At 39.0% G+C, this 14972-nt stretch overlaps 1 long non-coding RNA gene and 1 other non-coding gene across 2 annotated transcripts; one reads left to right on the forward strand and one right to left on the reverse strand.

Moving 5' to 3' along the window:
• Positions 1-414: 414 nt before the first annotated feature.
• LOC124717495 lies at positions 415-555 on the reverse strand. The gene has a single exon (XR_007005761.1). It is a non-coding gene; the product is annotated as a U4 spliceosomal RNA (small nuclear RNA).
• Positions 556-886: 331 nt separating this feature from the next.
• LOC124717022 lies at positions 887-14765 on the forward strand. The gene is made up of 3 exons (XR_007005698.1): positions 887-1098; positions 4084-4262; positions 13722-14765. It is a non-coding gene; the product is annotated as an uncharacterized LOC124717022 (long non-coding RNA).
• The last annotated feature ends 207 nt before the right edge of the window (positions 14766-14972 follow it).

The raw sequence follows: 14972 nt of genomic DNA on the forward strand, positions 1-14972 counted from the left end.
TGGTCCAATACGTTGTTCCACACTAAATACACAAGTCTTTCGTTCGCCGGCGTCACGCGCAATGGCAGTGGACGGAGAGCATAGAGCACAAATGGACTATGACGCATAGTCCACTCCTGCTCTCAACGGTATCTATCGGCGGTTGAGTGCAACAGCAATGTTTACGTTGCTACATTAGACAAACCTTCAGATAAACAAACAGATCAACATGCATTGCATAATACTCGTATACTGTTATCACAACATGTCAATACCTCACATTCACAAAAAGTGTGGGTTAGTCCGCTTGTGCTCTCAGTGCCTCATATATAAGAGGAACGTAAAGCCCCTAAAATGGATCTATTCTGTTGATGATAGAAGTAGAAATGGCCTGTTAGGATATTCATAACTTTATATGTTTGAATTTAATTATGACTCCCGTAGGAGTTTGCAAAAATTGCCGTAGCGGACGGTATTTCACGTCCACTAGGCGGGGTATTGGTAAAAGTTTTCAACTAGCAATAATCGCACCTCGGATAAACCTCATCGGTTACGATATTGCCACTGCGCAAAGGTACCAAAGTGCGCGTTCTGGGAGAACTTATGCCGTAACGCAGTCGCGACTGTGTATGAGAACTTTCACAATATAGCTTAAAAAATCGCTATCTTTTCTCCGTGATGACTCTCGTAGTACAGAGACTAAATAAATAAATACGGTCGTTATGTTAATGTGCAAACAAATAGGTTTTGCTGCAAACAGAGTCTTAGTTACGTATGTCATCAGATGGACAAAATTTGTATCGTAGTGCCATCTAGACGTGACAACATGAGACATCTTCACTACTCACTGCCACTACGAAGCAGCGCGTATCCCCGTAAACACGAAACAATAACATCGCGGCATCCGCGCTGGTGGTCAGAACTCCAGTGTACATCTTAATTTCTGTTGTGTACATCTTAATTTTTGATTTGATGGTATATAATTTATCATGTTCAGTTTTTTGGGTCATTGTTGTTTCTTCTTTGCGAGACTCGCTGGGTGTGGAAGGGGTTCATACACAAGTTTTGCAAATGCTATTACGTGTTCTCAAAAGGATATTCAATATTCATATTTTTTTGGTAATTAAAACTAATTCATCTGTTGTGCATAGCGATATTTATAATTCTTTTCGTTGATTAAGTGATTAAGTTTTTATATGTGAAATGCTATGCCGAAAAATAAAAAAATTATAATAATGCAAATCGTTTTCTTGTATTGCCCGTAATAATTTATCTCCGTAGGACAAGTAGGTAAAAAAATCCAAGAAATGTCACGGTTATTTTGAAGTAATATGTTCGAATATTGTTTTTCTGAGATGTTACGTGAAGCGTCATTTACTGAGAACTTGATATTTCGATGCATAGAAGTGGCTTCACGTCGTAGTGTACAATTCATTACGATTTTGTCATGGGTAATAGTTACATTACGTACAGTTGCCAAAAATTTGAAGCACAGAGTACCAAGCACTGCTATTGCTTCCACGTTTTAATTTGAATATTTATAACGGAGTGATGGTAATTTGTGTATAACGATGTAACGTTGCCACACATTATCAAACATCGTAAGCTGTAGAAAAATGTATAGTTCACAGATATCTATGTAGTAACAGCTTCAGTTTAGTTGGTTGAAAATTGTAGTTTTTATTTTTTTTTAAAAAAATAACTGTCTACATCATGTGTACAATTGTCAAGGGCTGATTTTTCTTTTCAGCTTTGATGCAACATGTATATCAAAAAGTGTAATTAGCGCTCTATGAACATTACTAGTGTTGTATTTGTAGTGTATGTAACTCCAGGTATATAAAATTGGGTGGAGACTGCAGGTTACTTAAGAGTATTGTGCATGCTCAACCCAGTGACTCCCACATAATAGTTACTGAACACAGTAGTGTAATCAAAAAGGGAGAGGGGGACTATTTTCATTTAACAGAACATGTAAATGTTGCTAGAATGACAATTACACTGTATTGTCTATTAGGCTATGTAATGCATTGAGAAGATTGACATCTCATGTAAGTGGCATGGGGATCTGTGTCCTCCTTCGATCTGGTGCAACAGTGGAACAGTGTAACACATTAAACACTATCAGGTGTCACAATAGTCGTCATTTATTATGGCATAGCGCACTTCCTCTGCCTCCCTTTGACGAATGTGCACTAACATGTTAGACAGCAGTGGTGTTTGGAATGACATCATTGGGAACAAGAATTGCATCAAATAGTGTTTTTGGATGAATCCAGTTTCTGTTTGTTTCAAAATGATGGCCGCATTTTGGTTCGCCACAGACACGGAGAGCAGTGTCAACAGTGACCACATTCACACAAGACATACAATGCCAACTCAGTGCCTTGTGGTGTGGAGTGCTATTGGGCACAACAACACATCACAGTTGGTGTTTGTCCAGGGCACTCCGACCTATGTGAATGACATCCTGAGACCTGTAACCATATCCTTTCTGCACAACACACCACCTCAGACACCATTTTTTAGCAAGACAATGCATGACCACTAGTTGCTGCACCAACACATGCCTTCTTGGTGTCACAGGATGTCAGCATTTTGCCCTGGCCCATCGGACTGTTGCCAGTTGAAAATGTGTGGGATATGATCAAACGAAAGGTGCATCAATGTGACCCGATGCCAACCACCACAGATGAACTTTGGAACCTGATGAATGCTGCATGGATGACTATATCACAGGATGCTATTCGCACCATATATGTGTTCGTGCCATCATGAATGGAACTAGTTATCAGGACCCATGGCGGACCTTGTGCCTACTAGGCAATGGGACCCATGCTAAATCAAGATAACTAAAATGTTAATTGTTTCTGCTTAACATACTAATGTACATGTCCTGTGAATATGAACGCCCTATCTATAGTCATTCAAGGTGTTTTTTTGGTATATGAGTGTACTTTAACTTCACACTTAGTTATAAAAAAATTGAATTAATCAATCAAAAGTTTTGTTATTGTATTAACTTATTTTTTAAATGCTATTGCTTGAGCCAGTTTGTTTTGTAAGTTTAATTACTTGTCATTTTAGTTTTGCCGTTAACATAGGGTCCAAAACTGCTGTCACTGCCTTGGTTCTTAAATAAAGTATTTCTTATGAAGAGGGATAACATTGGAAACAAAAAATGACAAATGTTGGGATAATAACAGATTTCATAAGATGATCAAATGAATACCGACTTGAAATTACCATTATAACAGGAAAAATACCATACAGAAATAAAAACTCCACTAATTTTACTTTCCCATCTCATAGCCCAGGCATTGAGGCAAAAATATTGTGAGGATTATCCTTTTCCATTTGTGATGTTACAATGAACATCATTTTTTACAAAACGAAAGACACAAATGTAAATACAGCTTTTTGATATTTGATGAGTTTAGTTAGAAGTATTTTGTTTACAATTCTAATATTTCAGATTATATTACCACCAAATTTCATACAGATTGGATGACAAAATTAAAAAAGTGTGATTTATTTTTAAAATATTAGTCTCATTTAGTGCAACTACGGTGTTCAAAATACCAAAACTTCCAAGCCTTGGAATGTTGAAAAATGAACATGGAGAGATAGAAAATGCTAAAATTTGGTACAAGTACTTATCCCTGTAGGGATAGCAAATAGTAACATTTATTCCAAATCAGAGATAGAGGGTTAGATAGTTTGATTGAGTTGACATGAAATGGCCCATAGACTAAATAAAACAAAATGTTCAGTGCTTAAAAGTAAGACATATGCCAAACTAAGTAAATAAGGCAGTATTTATTGGATGTAAAAGGTTATGAAGTTGACTTAAAGTGCAAAATTGGAAACCATGACTTATTTTATTTAGTATAAATGTTGTGTTTAAAATTAAATAGGATGCTGTATGCCAAACAGAGTGAAAGTTTATCTAAATAAATATCCATTTTCAGTTGGGAAAACTGTACCTTTATAGTTTTATAATGATTTGAGATGATGTGTAACAATAAAATGTTCATATTTACTTCTTCTTTAAATAAGAACATTTTAGTTCCTTTAATTGACAATGGATTCATCTGTTTTCAGCATTATGTTGTTGCTAGTAAAGATACAACTAATTAGTTTTGCAATGTACAATTGAAATAATAGAAGCACAATTCCCAATAGTTGTCACTTTATCTCATGGTTGGTCACATAATGGAGCAATGACTAAAATATTATTAAGTGAAGCAACCTAGCCTGTGATAGCCAGCATGTGTATTCAGGTGAGTTTATTCACATCTGATATGACTAATTTATCAAAGTCAAATTTCTTTCCCTGACACTGAGTGTCACTGTTTCTCCATTCTGTAGGACAACACAAACTCTAATTTTAATAGTCATTCTGCAGCTGTGTAGGATGAACATTTCGTTGAGAAAACAATAATATTGTATGAAATGTTTTACACTAAACTCTCATTTCAAAATGAGCTTGGGGTATATTCTACAGAATGAACTCCAGGCCAACCTGCATATGTTTTGGAAACGTTGATAGTGCAAAACCCAGCTTATGCATTTCTCATGATATCGTGAAAGGCTTGGATCAAGGCAGTCAGGTAGATTTCTGAAAAGCATTTATGAAACAAGAGCTTGTCACCACATCCATCTAGATAGAAAGAACAAGGCAAAGAGGCAAAAAAGTATATTTTACAATGGGATAAAACTGTACAACAAATTACCACAAGAAATTAAAGAAATAAATGAGCCCCTCACTTTCAGACAAAAGCTTAAAACCTTTTTAGTAAGTAAAAGTTGTTATACTGTAAAAGAATATTTAACATAGATGTAGATTATTAGCAACATATGACATTATCACCAAAATATTATGTAATTATAAATATGTGTATGACTAGTTATAAAAACTACACAAAATATGAGAAACCTGTTTAATTGTAAATGTAAATGTATGCTCATGTGCTGTAATCGGACGACATCCATACAATATTTATTGTTCCACGGATGAATAAATAAATAAATAAAATAAAATAAATAAAAAGTACAGTAGCTTCACTTACTATTAAAATTATGATCATATGGTTTATCAAGCAGTGTTTGTGACTGGATTGAGGATTTGTTGTCAGGGAGGGACACAGCATGTTACCTTATTTTGAGAGTCATCAGCGAATGTGGAAGTAATTTCAGATGTGTCCCAGAGAAGTGTGCTCCTTAATATTGACCTCGTTTATTAATGACCTTGTTGACAATATTAGTAGTAACCACCAGACTTCTAGCTGATTCAGTTATTTATAATGAAGTAGTGTCTTCCAAAAGCTGCACAAATACTCTCTTCGATCTTGATAAGAGTGGCAAAGATTGACAACTTTTATCAAATGCTCAGAAATGTAAAATAATGCACTTAACTAAAAATGAAAAAATTATTATCTTAGACTGCAAAATAACTGTTTCAATATTGTAATCAGTCATTTAATACAAATACCTGATTGTAACAATCTGTAGGCTAAGTGGTAAGTAGGCACATGACAGAGTTAATTTCATTGTCAGGTGAGAAATGGCAGTCAGTTTACAGAGGAGGCATTTGTAAATGTCAGTGTACATCCTATTTAAGAATACTGCTTAGGTGTGTGGGACCTGTAGCAGACAAGAATAACACAGGATATTGAACATGTACAAAGAAGGGTTGCATAAATGGTCACAGGTTTGTTTGAGTTAAGGAAATGTTGAAAAGCATGAATTGACAGATTCCTGACAATAGATACAAATTAACCCATGAAAGCCTTGTCCCAAGAATCCGTATCAGGATAAGAATGTTGAGTTCTTCTTCAGCCAGCTATGCATTGCTCCCTTACAGACTGCAGAGACAAGATTGGACTAATTGCAACATACATAGATACGAAACTGTTAATTATCCTCTTGCCATGTAACTGACTGTTGTTTCCAGAGAATGCATGTTGATCTGTGTGCACAGTGCGGTGTTTGGTGGTGGGTGCATTATTGTGAATAAAGCAAAAATAGATTCTCCTTGAAGTGCCATTTGATGTTATTTCCTGCTTAACCTGTTCACAGGAAGTATACTTTCCACCAACTGTATTTATTTACTGCGTTCATAGGAATACATCTTACTATCTCTGTATGCTGGCATCTAGTGGTAGTTTGCTGCACCAGCTGTAATGAGTGTTCACTGTGCATTATAGCTTGTAGGGCTGAGTGGGGTACACATCCCACCAAATAATGCCAGTGGGGAGTATGCATACTATCAAAGCAACTTTTCTATGAAATGGGGGAAGTATACTTAACCTCAAAATTAATATTTCTGTTTCTGGACTGTGTGAAGCGTACTTAACAGCGACTTCTACATCTACATCTACATGGATACTCTGCAAATCACATTTAAGTGCCTGGCAGTGTGTTTATCGAACCACCTTTACAATTCTCTATTATTCCAATCTCTTATAGCATGCGGAAAGAACAAACACCTGTATCTTTCCCTAGAGCTCTGATTTCCCTTATTTGATCATGGTGATCGTTTCTCCCTCTGTAGGTTGGTGTCAACAAAATGTTTTCGCATTTGTAGGAGAAAGTTGGTGAATGGAATTTCGTGAGAAGATTCCGTCACAGTGAGAAACGTCTTTCTTTTAATGATGTCCAGCCCAAATCCTGTATCATTTCTGTGACACACTCTCCCATATTTTGCCCTTCTTGGAACTTTTTCAATGTGCTCCTTCATTCCTATTTGGTAAGGATCCCACACTGCGAAGCAGTATTTTAAAAGAGGATGGACAAGCATAGTGTAGGCAGTCTTCTTAGTAGGTCTGTTACATTTTCTAAGTTGTTGATGTGGTCTTCAGTCCTGAGACTGGTTTGATGCAGCTCTCCATACTACTCTATTCTGTGCAAGCTTCATCATCTCCCAGTACCTACTGCAGCCTACATCCTTTTGAATCTGCTTAGTGTATTCATCTCTTGGTCTCCCTCTACAATTTTTACCCTCCACGCTGCCCTCCAATACTAAATTGGTGATACCTTGATGCCTCAGAACATGTCCTACCAACCGATCCCGTCTTCTGGTCAAGTTGTGCCACAAACTTCTCTTCTCCCCAATCCTATTCAATACTTCCTCATTAGTTATGTGATCTACCCATCTAATCTTCAGCATTCTTCTGTAGCACCACATTTCGAAAGCTTCTATTCTCTTCTTGTCCAAACTATTTATCGTCCATGTTTCACTTCCATGCATGGCTACACTCCATACAAATACTTTCAGAAATGACTTCCTGACACTTAAATCTATACTCGATGTTAACAAATTTCTCTTCTTCAGAAACGCTTGCCTTGCCATTGCCAGTCTAAATTTTACATCCTCTCTACTTCGACCATCATCAGTTATTTTGCTCCCCAAATAGCATAACTCCTTTACTACTTTAAGTGTTTCATTTCCTAATCTAATTCCCTCAGCATCACCCGACTTAATTCGACTACATTCCATTATCCTCTTTTTGCTTCTGTTGATATTCATCTTATATCCTCCTTTCAGGACACTATCCATTCCATTCAAGTGCTCTTCCAAGTCCTTTGCTGTCTCTGACAGAATTACAATGTCACTGGCAAACCTCAAAGTTTTTATTACTTCTCCATGGATTTTAATACCTACTCCGAATTTTTCTTTTGTTTCCTTCACTGCTTGCTCAATATAAAGATTGAATAACATCGGGGAAAGGCTACAACCCTGTCTTACTCCCTTCCCAACCACTGCTTCCCTTTCATGTCCCTCGACTCTGGTTTCTGTACAAATTGTAAATAGCCTTTCGCTCCCTATATTTTACCCCTACCACCTTCAGAATTTGAAAGAGAATATTCCAGTCAACATTGTCAAAAGCTTTCTCTATGTCTACAAATGTTAGAAATGTAGGTTTGCCTTTCTTTAATCTAGCTTCTAAGATAAGTTGTAGGGTCAGTATTGTCTCACATGTTCCAACATTTCTACGGAATCCAAACTGATCTTCCCCGAGGTCGGCTTCTACTAGTTTTTCTATTCGTCTGTAAAGAATTCACATTAGTATTTTGCAGCTGTGACTTATTAAACTGATTGTTCAGTAATTTTCACATCTGTCAACATCTGCTTTCTTTGGGATTGGAATTATTATATTCTTCTTCAAGTCTGAGGGTATTTTGCCTGTCTCATACATCTTGATCACCAGATGGTAGAGTTTTGTCAGGACTGGCTCTCCCAAGGCCGTCAGTTGCTCTAATGGAATGTTTGTCTACTCGCGGGGCCTTGTTTCGACTCAGATCTTTCAGTGCTCTGTCAAACTCTTCACGCAGTATCATATCTCCCATTTCATCTTCATCTACATCCTCTTCCATTTCCATAATATTGTCCTCAAGTACATCGCCCTTGTATAGACCCTTTATATACTCCTTCCACCTTTCTGCTTTCCCTTCTTTGCTTAGAACTGGGTTTCCATCTGAGCTCTTGATATTCATACAAGTAAGTGTCCTGCCAATAAAACTCAGTCTTTGGTTAGCTTTCTCCAGAACATTTTCTATGTCTTCTTTCCAATTTAAGTTGTTCGTAATTGTAATACCTAGGTATTTAGTTGAATTTACAGCTTTTAGATTAGACTGATTAATCGTGTAACCAAAGTTTAGTGAATTCCTTTTAGCACTCATGTGGATGACCTCACATTTTTCGTTATGTATGGTTGACTGCCAATTTTTGCATCATTCAGATATCTTTTCTAAATCGTTTTGTGATTTTGTTTTGATCTTCTGATGATTTTATTAGTCGATAAACGACGGTGTCATCTGCAAACAACCTAAGACGGCTGCTCAGATTGTCTCACGAATCGTTTATATAGATAAGGAACAGCAAAGTGCCTATAACACTAACTCTGGGAACGCCAGAAATCACTTCTGTTTTACTCAATGACATTCTGTCATTTGCTACGAACTGTGACCTCTCTGACAGGAAATCACAAATCCAGTCACATAACTGAGACAATATTCCATAACCACGCAATTTCACTACAAGCTGCTTGTGTGGTACAGTACCAAAAGCCTTCCAGAAATACCAAATCGATCTGAAAGCCCTTGTCAATAGCACTCAGCACTTCATGTGAATAAAGAGCTAGTTGTGTTTCACAGGGACAATGTTTTCTAAACCCATGTTTACTGTGTGTCAGTAGTCAGTTTTCCTTGAGGTAATTCATAATGTTTGAACACAATATAGGTTCCAAAATCCTGCTGCATATCGATGTTAATGATATGCTCCTGTAATTTAGTGGATTACTCCTACTACCTCTCTTGAATATTGGTGTGACCTGTGCAACTTTCCAGTCTTTGGGTACGGATCTTTCAGCAAGCGAACGGTTGTATATGATTGCTAATGCATCAGCATACTCTGAAAGGAACTTAATTGGTTAATTGTTTTACTATGCTTATGGGAATACATGTTGTCACCTCTGAATGTGGCCAACATCTTGTGGTAGAACACTGTACCAGGTGTGTAAAAGCTGCTATGACAATCAATTTTTGTTTGTCATGAGATCGCCACTGTTCTCACTTGTGAAGCCAGGAATGCATTGCTTTATTTCTGGATTACACTCTGATCTATCAGTCTTCAGTAAATTTTGTTTTTCTACAGTATTATTGCTGTTATATATATATATATATATATATATATATATATATATATATATATATATATATTTTGTAAATGTAAACAAAATGGTATCTAGAATTTGTATGTGCTATGTGACTGTATTATACCGAATATATAAAATGATGGACCCATAGCATAGAATCATTGCAATTAAATGTTCTGTAATTTAGGTACATAGATTATGTATGCCTCATAAAATCCATTCAGTTTACAGTATCTAAAATTTTGTTTTGATGTTAATTTTCAAAAATGTTGTGGGTAAAATTTATTAGTTATCTTAGCAAAACTATAGTTAGAATCAGTAAAAGTGATGTATTTTATTGGAAAACTGACAAAGCAAATATGTACTTGGACTTACTCCATTGATGCTAAATAAATAAATAAAATAAAAATTATATATAAAAACAAAGATGAGGTGACTTACCGAACAAAAGCGCTGGCAGGTCGATAGACACACAAACAAACACAAACATACACACAAAATTCAAGCTTTCGCAACAAACTGTTGCCTCATCAGGAAAGAGGGAAGGAGAGGGGAAGACGAAAGGAAGTGGGTTTTAAGGGAGAGGGTAAGGAGTCATTCCAATCCCGGGAGCGGAAAGACTTACCTTAGGGGGAAAAAAGGACAGGTATACACTCGCACACACGCACATATCCATCCACACATACAGACACAAGCAGACATATTTAAAGGCAAAGAGTTTGGGCAGAGATGTCAGTCGAGGCAGAAGTGTAAAGGCAAAGAAGTTGTTGAAAGACAGGTGAGGTATGAGTGGCGGCAACTTGAAATTAGCGGAGATTGAGGCCTGGCGGATGACGAGAAGAGAGGATATACTGAAGGGCAAGTTCCCATCTCCGGAGTTCGGATAGGTTGGTGTTGGTGGGAAGTATCCAGATAACCCGGACGGTGTAACACTGTGCCAAGATGTGCTGGCTGTGCACCAAGGCATGTTTAGCCACAGGGTGATCCTCATTACCAACAAACACTGTCTGCCTGTGTCCATTCATGCGAATGGACAGTTTGTTGCTGGTCATTCCCACATAGAATGCATCACAGTGTAGGCAGGTCAGTTGGTAAATCACGTGGGTGCTTTCACACATGGCTCTGCCTCTGATCGTGTACACCTTCCGGGTTACAGGACTGGAGTAGGTGGTGGTGGGAGGGTGCATGGGACAGGTTTTGCATCGGGGGCGGTTACAAGGATAGGAGCCAGAGGGTAGGGAAGGTGGTTTGGGGATTTCATAGGGATGAACTAACAGGTTACGAAGGTTAGGTGGACGGCGGAAAGACACTCTTGGCGGAGTGGGGAGGATTTCATGAAGGATGGATCTCATTTCAGGGCAGGATTTGAGGAAGTCGTATCCCTGCTGGAGAGCCACATTCAGAGTCTGGTCCAGTCCCGGAAAGTATCCTGTCACAAGTGGGGCACTTTTGTGGTTCTTCTGTGGGGGATTCTGGGTTTGAGGGGACGAGGAAGTGGCTCTGGTTATTTGCTTTTGTACCAGGTCGGGAGGGTAGTTGCGGGATGCGAAAGCTGTTTTCAGGTTGTTGGTGTAATGATTCAGGGATTCCGGACTGGAGCAGATTCGTTTGCCACGAAGACCTAGGCTGTAGGGAAGGGACCGTTTGATGTGGAATGGGTGGCAGCTGTCATAATGGAGGTACTGTTGCTTGTTGGTGGGTTTGATGTGGACGGACGTGTGAAGTTGGCCATTGGACAGGTGGAGGTCAACGTCAAGGAATATTTGTGTATAAGGACGTGGCATCAATGGTTACAAGGATGGTTTCCGGGGGTAACAGATTGGGTAAGGATTCCAGGCGTTCAAGGAAGTGGTTGGTGTCCTTGATGAAGGATGGGAGACTGCATGTAATGGGTTGAAGGTGTTGATCTAGATCAAATCCCATGCCACTTTCCTTGACGTTGACCTCCACCTGTCCAATGGCCAACTTCACACGTCCGTCCACATCAAACCCACCAACAAGCAACAGTACCTCCATTATGACAGCTGCCACCCATTCCACATCAAACGGTCCCTTCCCTACAGCCTAGGTCTTCGTGGCAAACGAATCTGCTCCAGTCCGGAATCCCTGAATCATTACACCAACAACCTGAAAACAGCTTTCGCATCCCGCAACTACCCTCCCGACCTGGTACAAAAGCAAATAACCAGAGCCACTTCCTCGTCCCCTCAAACCCAGAATCCCCCACAGAAGAACCACAAAAGTGCCCCACTTGTGACAGGATACTTTCCGGGACTGGACCAGACTCTGAATGTGGCTCTCCAGCAGGGATACGACTTCCTCAAATCCTGCCCTGAAATGAGATCCGTCCTTCATGAAATCCTCCCCACTCCGCCAAGAGTGTCTTTCCGCCGTCCACCTAACCTTCGTAACCTGTTAGTTCATCCCTATGAAATCCCCAAACCACCTTCCCTACCCTCTGGCTCCTATCCTTGTAACCGCCCCCGATGCAAAACCTGTCCCATGCACCCTCCCACCACCACCTACTCCAGTCCTGTAACCCGGAAGGTGTACACGATCAGAGGCAGAGCCACGTGTGAAAGCACCCACGTGATTTACCAACTGACCTGCCTACACTGTGATGCATTCTATGTGGGAATGACCAGCAACAAACTGTCCATTCGCATGAATGGACACAGGCAGACAGTGTTTGTTGGTAATGAGGATCACCCTGTGGCTAAACATGCCTTGGTGCACAGCCAGCACATCTTGGCACAGTGTTACACCGTCCGGGTTATCTGGATACTTCCCACCAACACCAACCTATCCGAACTCCGGAGATGGGAACTTGCCCTTCAGTATATCCTCTCTTCTCGTCATCCGCCAGGCCTCAATCTCCGCTAATTTCAAGTTGCCGCCAATCATACCTCACCTGTCTTTCAACAACTTCTTTGCCTTTACACTTCTGCCTCGACTGACATCTCTGCCCAAACTCTTTGCCTTTAAATATGTCTGCTTGTGTCTGTATGTGTGGATGGATATGTGCGTGTGTGCGAGTGTATACCTGTCCTTTTTTCCCCCTAAGGTAAGTCTTTCCGCTCCCGGGATTGGAATGACTCCTTACCCTCTCCCTTAAAACCCACTTCCTTTCGTCTTCCCCTCTCCTTCCCTCTTTCCTGATGAGGCAACAGTTTGTTGCGAAAGCTTGAATTTTGTGTGTATGTTTGTGTTTGTTTGTGTGTCTATCGACCTGCCAGCGCTTTTGTTCGGTAAGTCACCTCATCTTTGTTTTTATATATAATTTTTCCCACGTGGAATGTTTCCTTCCATTATATAAATAAAATAAAAAGTTACAGTGATTAAATATCTAAGTGTAACGTTGCAAAGTAATAAGAAATGGAATGGAATGAGCATGTAAGGTCAGTAATAGGAAGCCGAATGTTTGACTTTGGTTTATTGGGATAATTTTAGGATAGTGTAGGTCATATATAAAAGAAGCTGTAAAATAGCATGCTTCTGCAACCCATCCTCAGAGTTGTGCGCAAGTGTTTGGGATCCATCACCAGGTCTTTTTTTGAAGACACATGAGAAGTTCAGAGTTGAGCTGCTAGATTTGTTACTGGTAGGTTCAATTAATGTGTAAGTATTACGGAGATGCTTTGTGAAGTTAAATGGGAATACCTGGAAGGAAGAGAAAGTTCTCTTCATGAAACACTTTTGATAAAATTTAGAGAACTGGCATTTGCAGCTGACTGTAGAACTATTCTATCACCACCAACATACTTTTCTTGTAAGGACCGCAAAGACAAAATAAGAGAAATTAAGGCTTGTATGGAGGTATATAGATAGATGTAGTTTCCCTTGCTCCATTTGCAACTGGAACACAAGGAAGTGACTAGTATTGGTACAAGGGTTGTTTGTGGATTGTGTGTGCAGATACAGATAGCCTATCCCTTCTTTTAGTGATTATGCCACAAATTTGATCTTCCAAATTCCATTCAGTACCACTTAGTTACCCAAACTACCCATCTACTATAGGGTATCTCAAGAAAAGTATACACCCTTTTACAGTCCATAATTACAATTATTTTTTCCTTTTTTCAGATGTGATGGCTTGAAAAATGGTTAAAGGCATGCTGAAAATTAAACAAAGAAAGTTAATTCTGAAGTGCTACTGGAAGACTGAGAATTTAAGTGGAATGCAAAGTTTCAACAAAATGCACCAACTTGACTCACAATTACTCATTTGTGAGATAAATTTGAGGAAGCAGGAACTGTCCAGAGCGCCAACAAGAACTGTTCTGGAAGACTATGATCATCCACAGTTCCACAAGAGAAAGAGAAGTCATTGAAAGGTTTCAATAATCTCCTAGAAAGTCTGTGCGGCAAGGGGAATTCCAAAGACAAGTGTCCATCGATTTGGAAGCATATCCAATGGAAAAGTTTTATTCCTAGATTACTCCAGGCTCTGAATGAGAATGATCATGACTGGAAAATTGAATTTTGTGAGTGGTATCAAGCAAGATGCCCAGAGGACAAAAAATTCCCATACAAGGATTTTTGGAGTGATGATGCCACTTTTAAGTTAAATCATTCAGTTAATCGTCACAATTATACCTACTGGCCAGCTGAGAATCCTCATGTGACAGTGGAACACCATGTGAAACTTAACAGTGGAACACCTTGTGAATCTACCAGGAGTGTGGTGTGGTGTGTGGTTTATCAGTATGAGATGTTTCAGGATGGAGAATGGTATTTCCAGTTCAATTTGAGCACCTCCCTACTACCTTGGTGAACACTTACGGACAGATCAACAGGAGAAAGAGGCAGTACCGGGTACCCTCCACGCTCACCAGATTTGACCTCTATAGATTTATTTTTTCAGTGAGGCGGCATGTGAAGCACAATGCTTATAGCACGAGACAAGTTACAATCAGCGAGTTGAAAGTAGCCAAGTAAACTAATGTGCCAAAATACCATGCAACAATTAGCAGTGTGTTGGATTCCATCAATCTGCATTGTCAGCTGTTCAGTTTGAACACTGCTGATAAATAACTAGTTTCTACATTTTCTCACATTATTCTTAGATTTGAAATTTTTTTCTGTTCCTTAATAAATATTGGTGTTACAGTCATAAAAAGAGTGAAAACTTTTTTTCATGTTTATAGCCAACATTTCACTTCTGCACAAGGATACTTCCAGCAAAGATGTCTTAATGCTTTGCTAGATATTAATACCTTCTCTTTTTCAATGAAGCTTTTCTTGATGTTGCAAGTCTGCATTTTACACTCTCTTTATTTCTGCCATTGTCAGTTGGTTGCTGACCAAACAGCAACGTTCACCAACTGCCTTAAG

The sequence above is a fragment of the Schistocerca piceifrons genome, chromosome 9 (genome assembly GCF_021461385.2).
Source record: "Schistocerca piceifrons isolate TAMUIC-IGC-003096 chromosome 9, iqSchPice1.1, whole genome shotgun sequence".
Lineage (NCBI taxonomy): Eukaryota > Metazoa > Arthropoda > Insecta > Orthoptera > Acrididae > Schistocerca > Schistocerca piceifrons.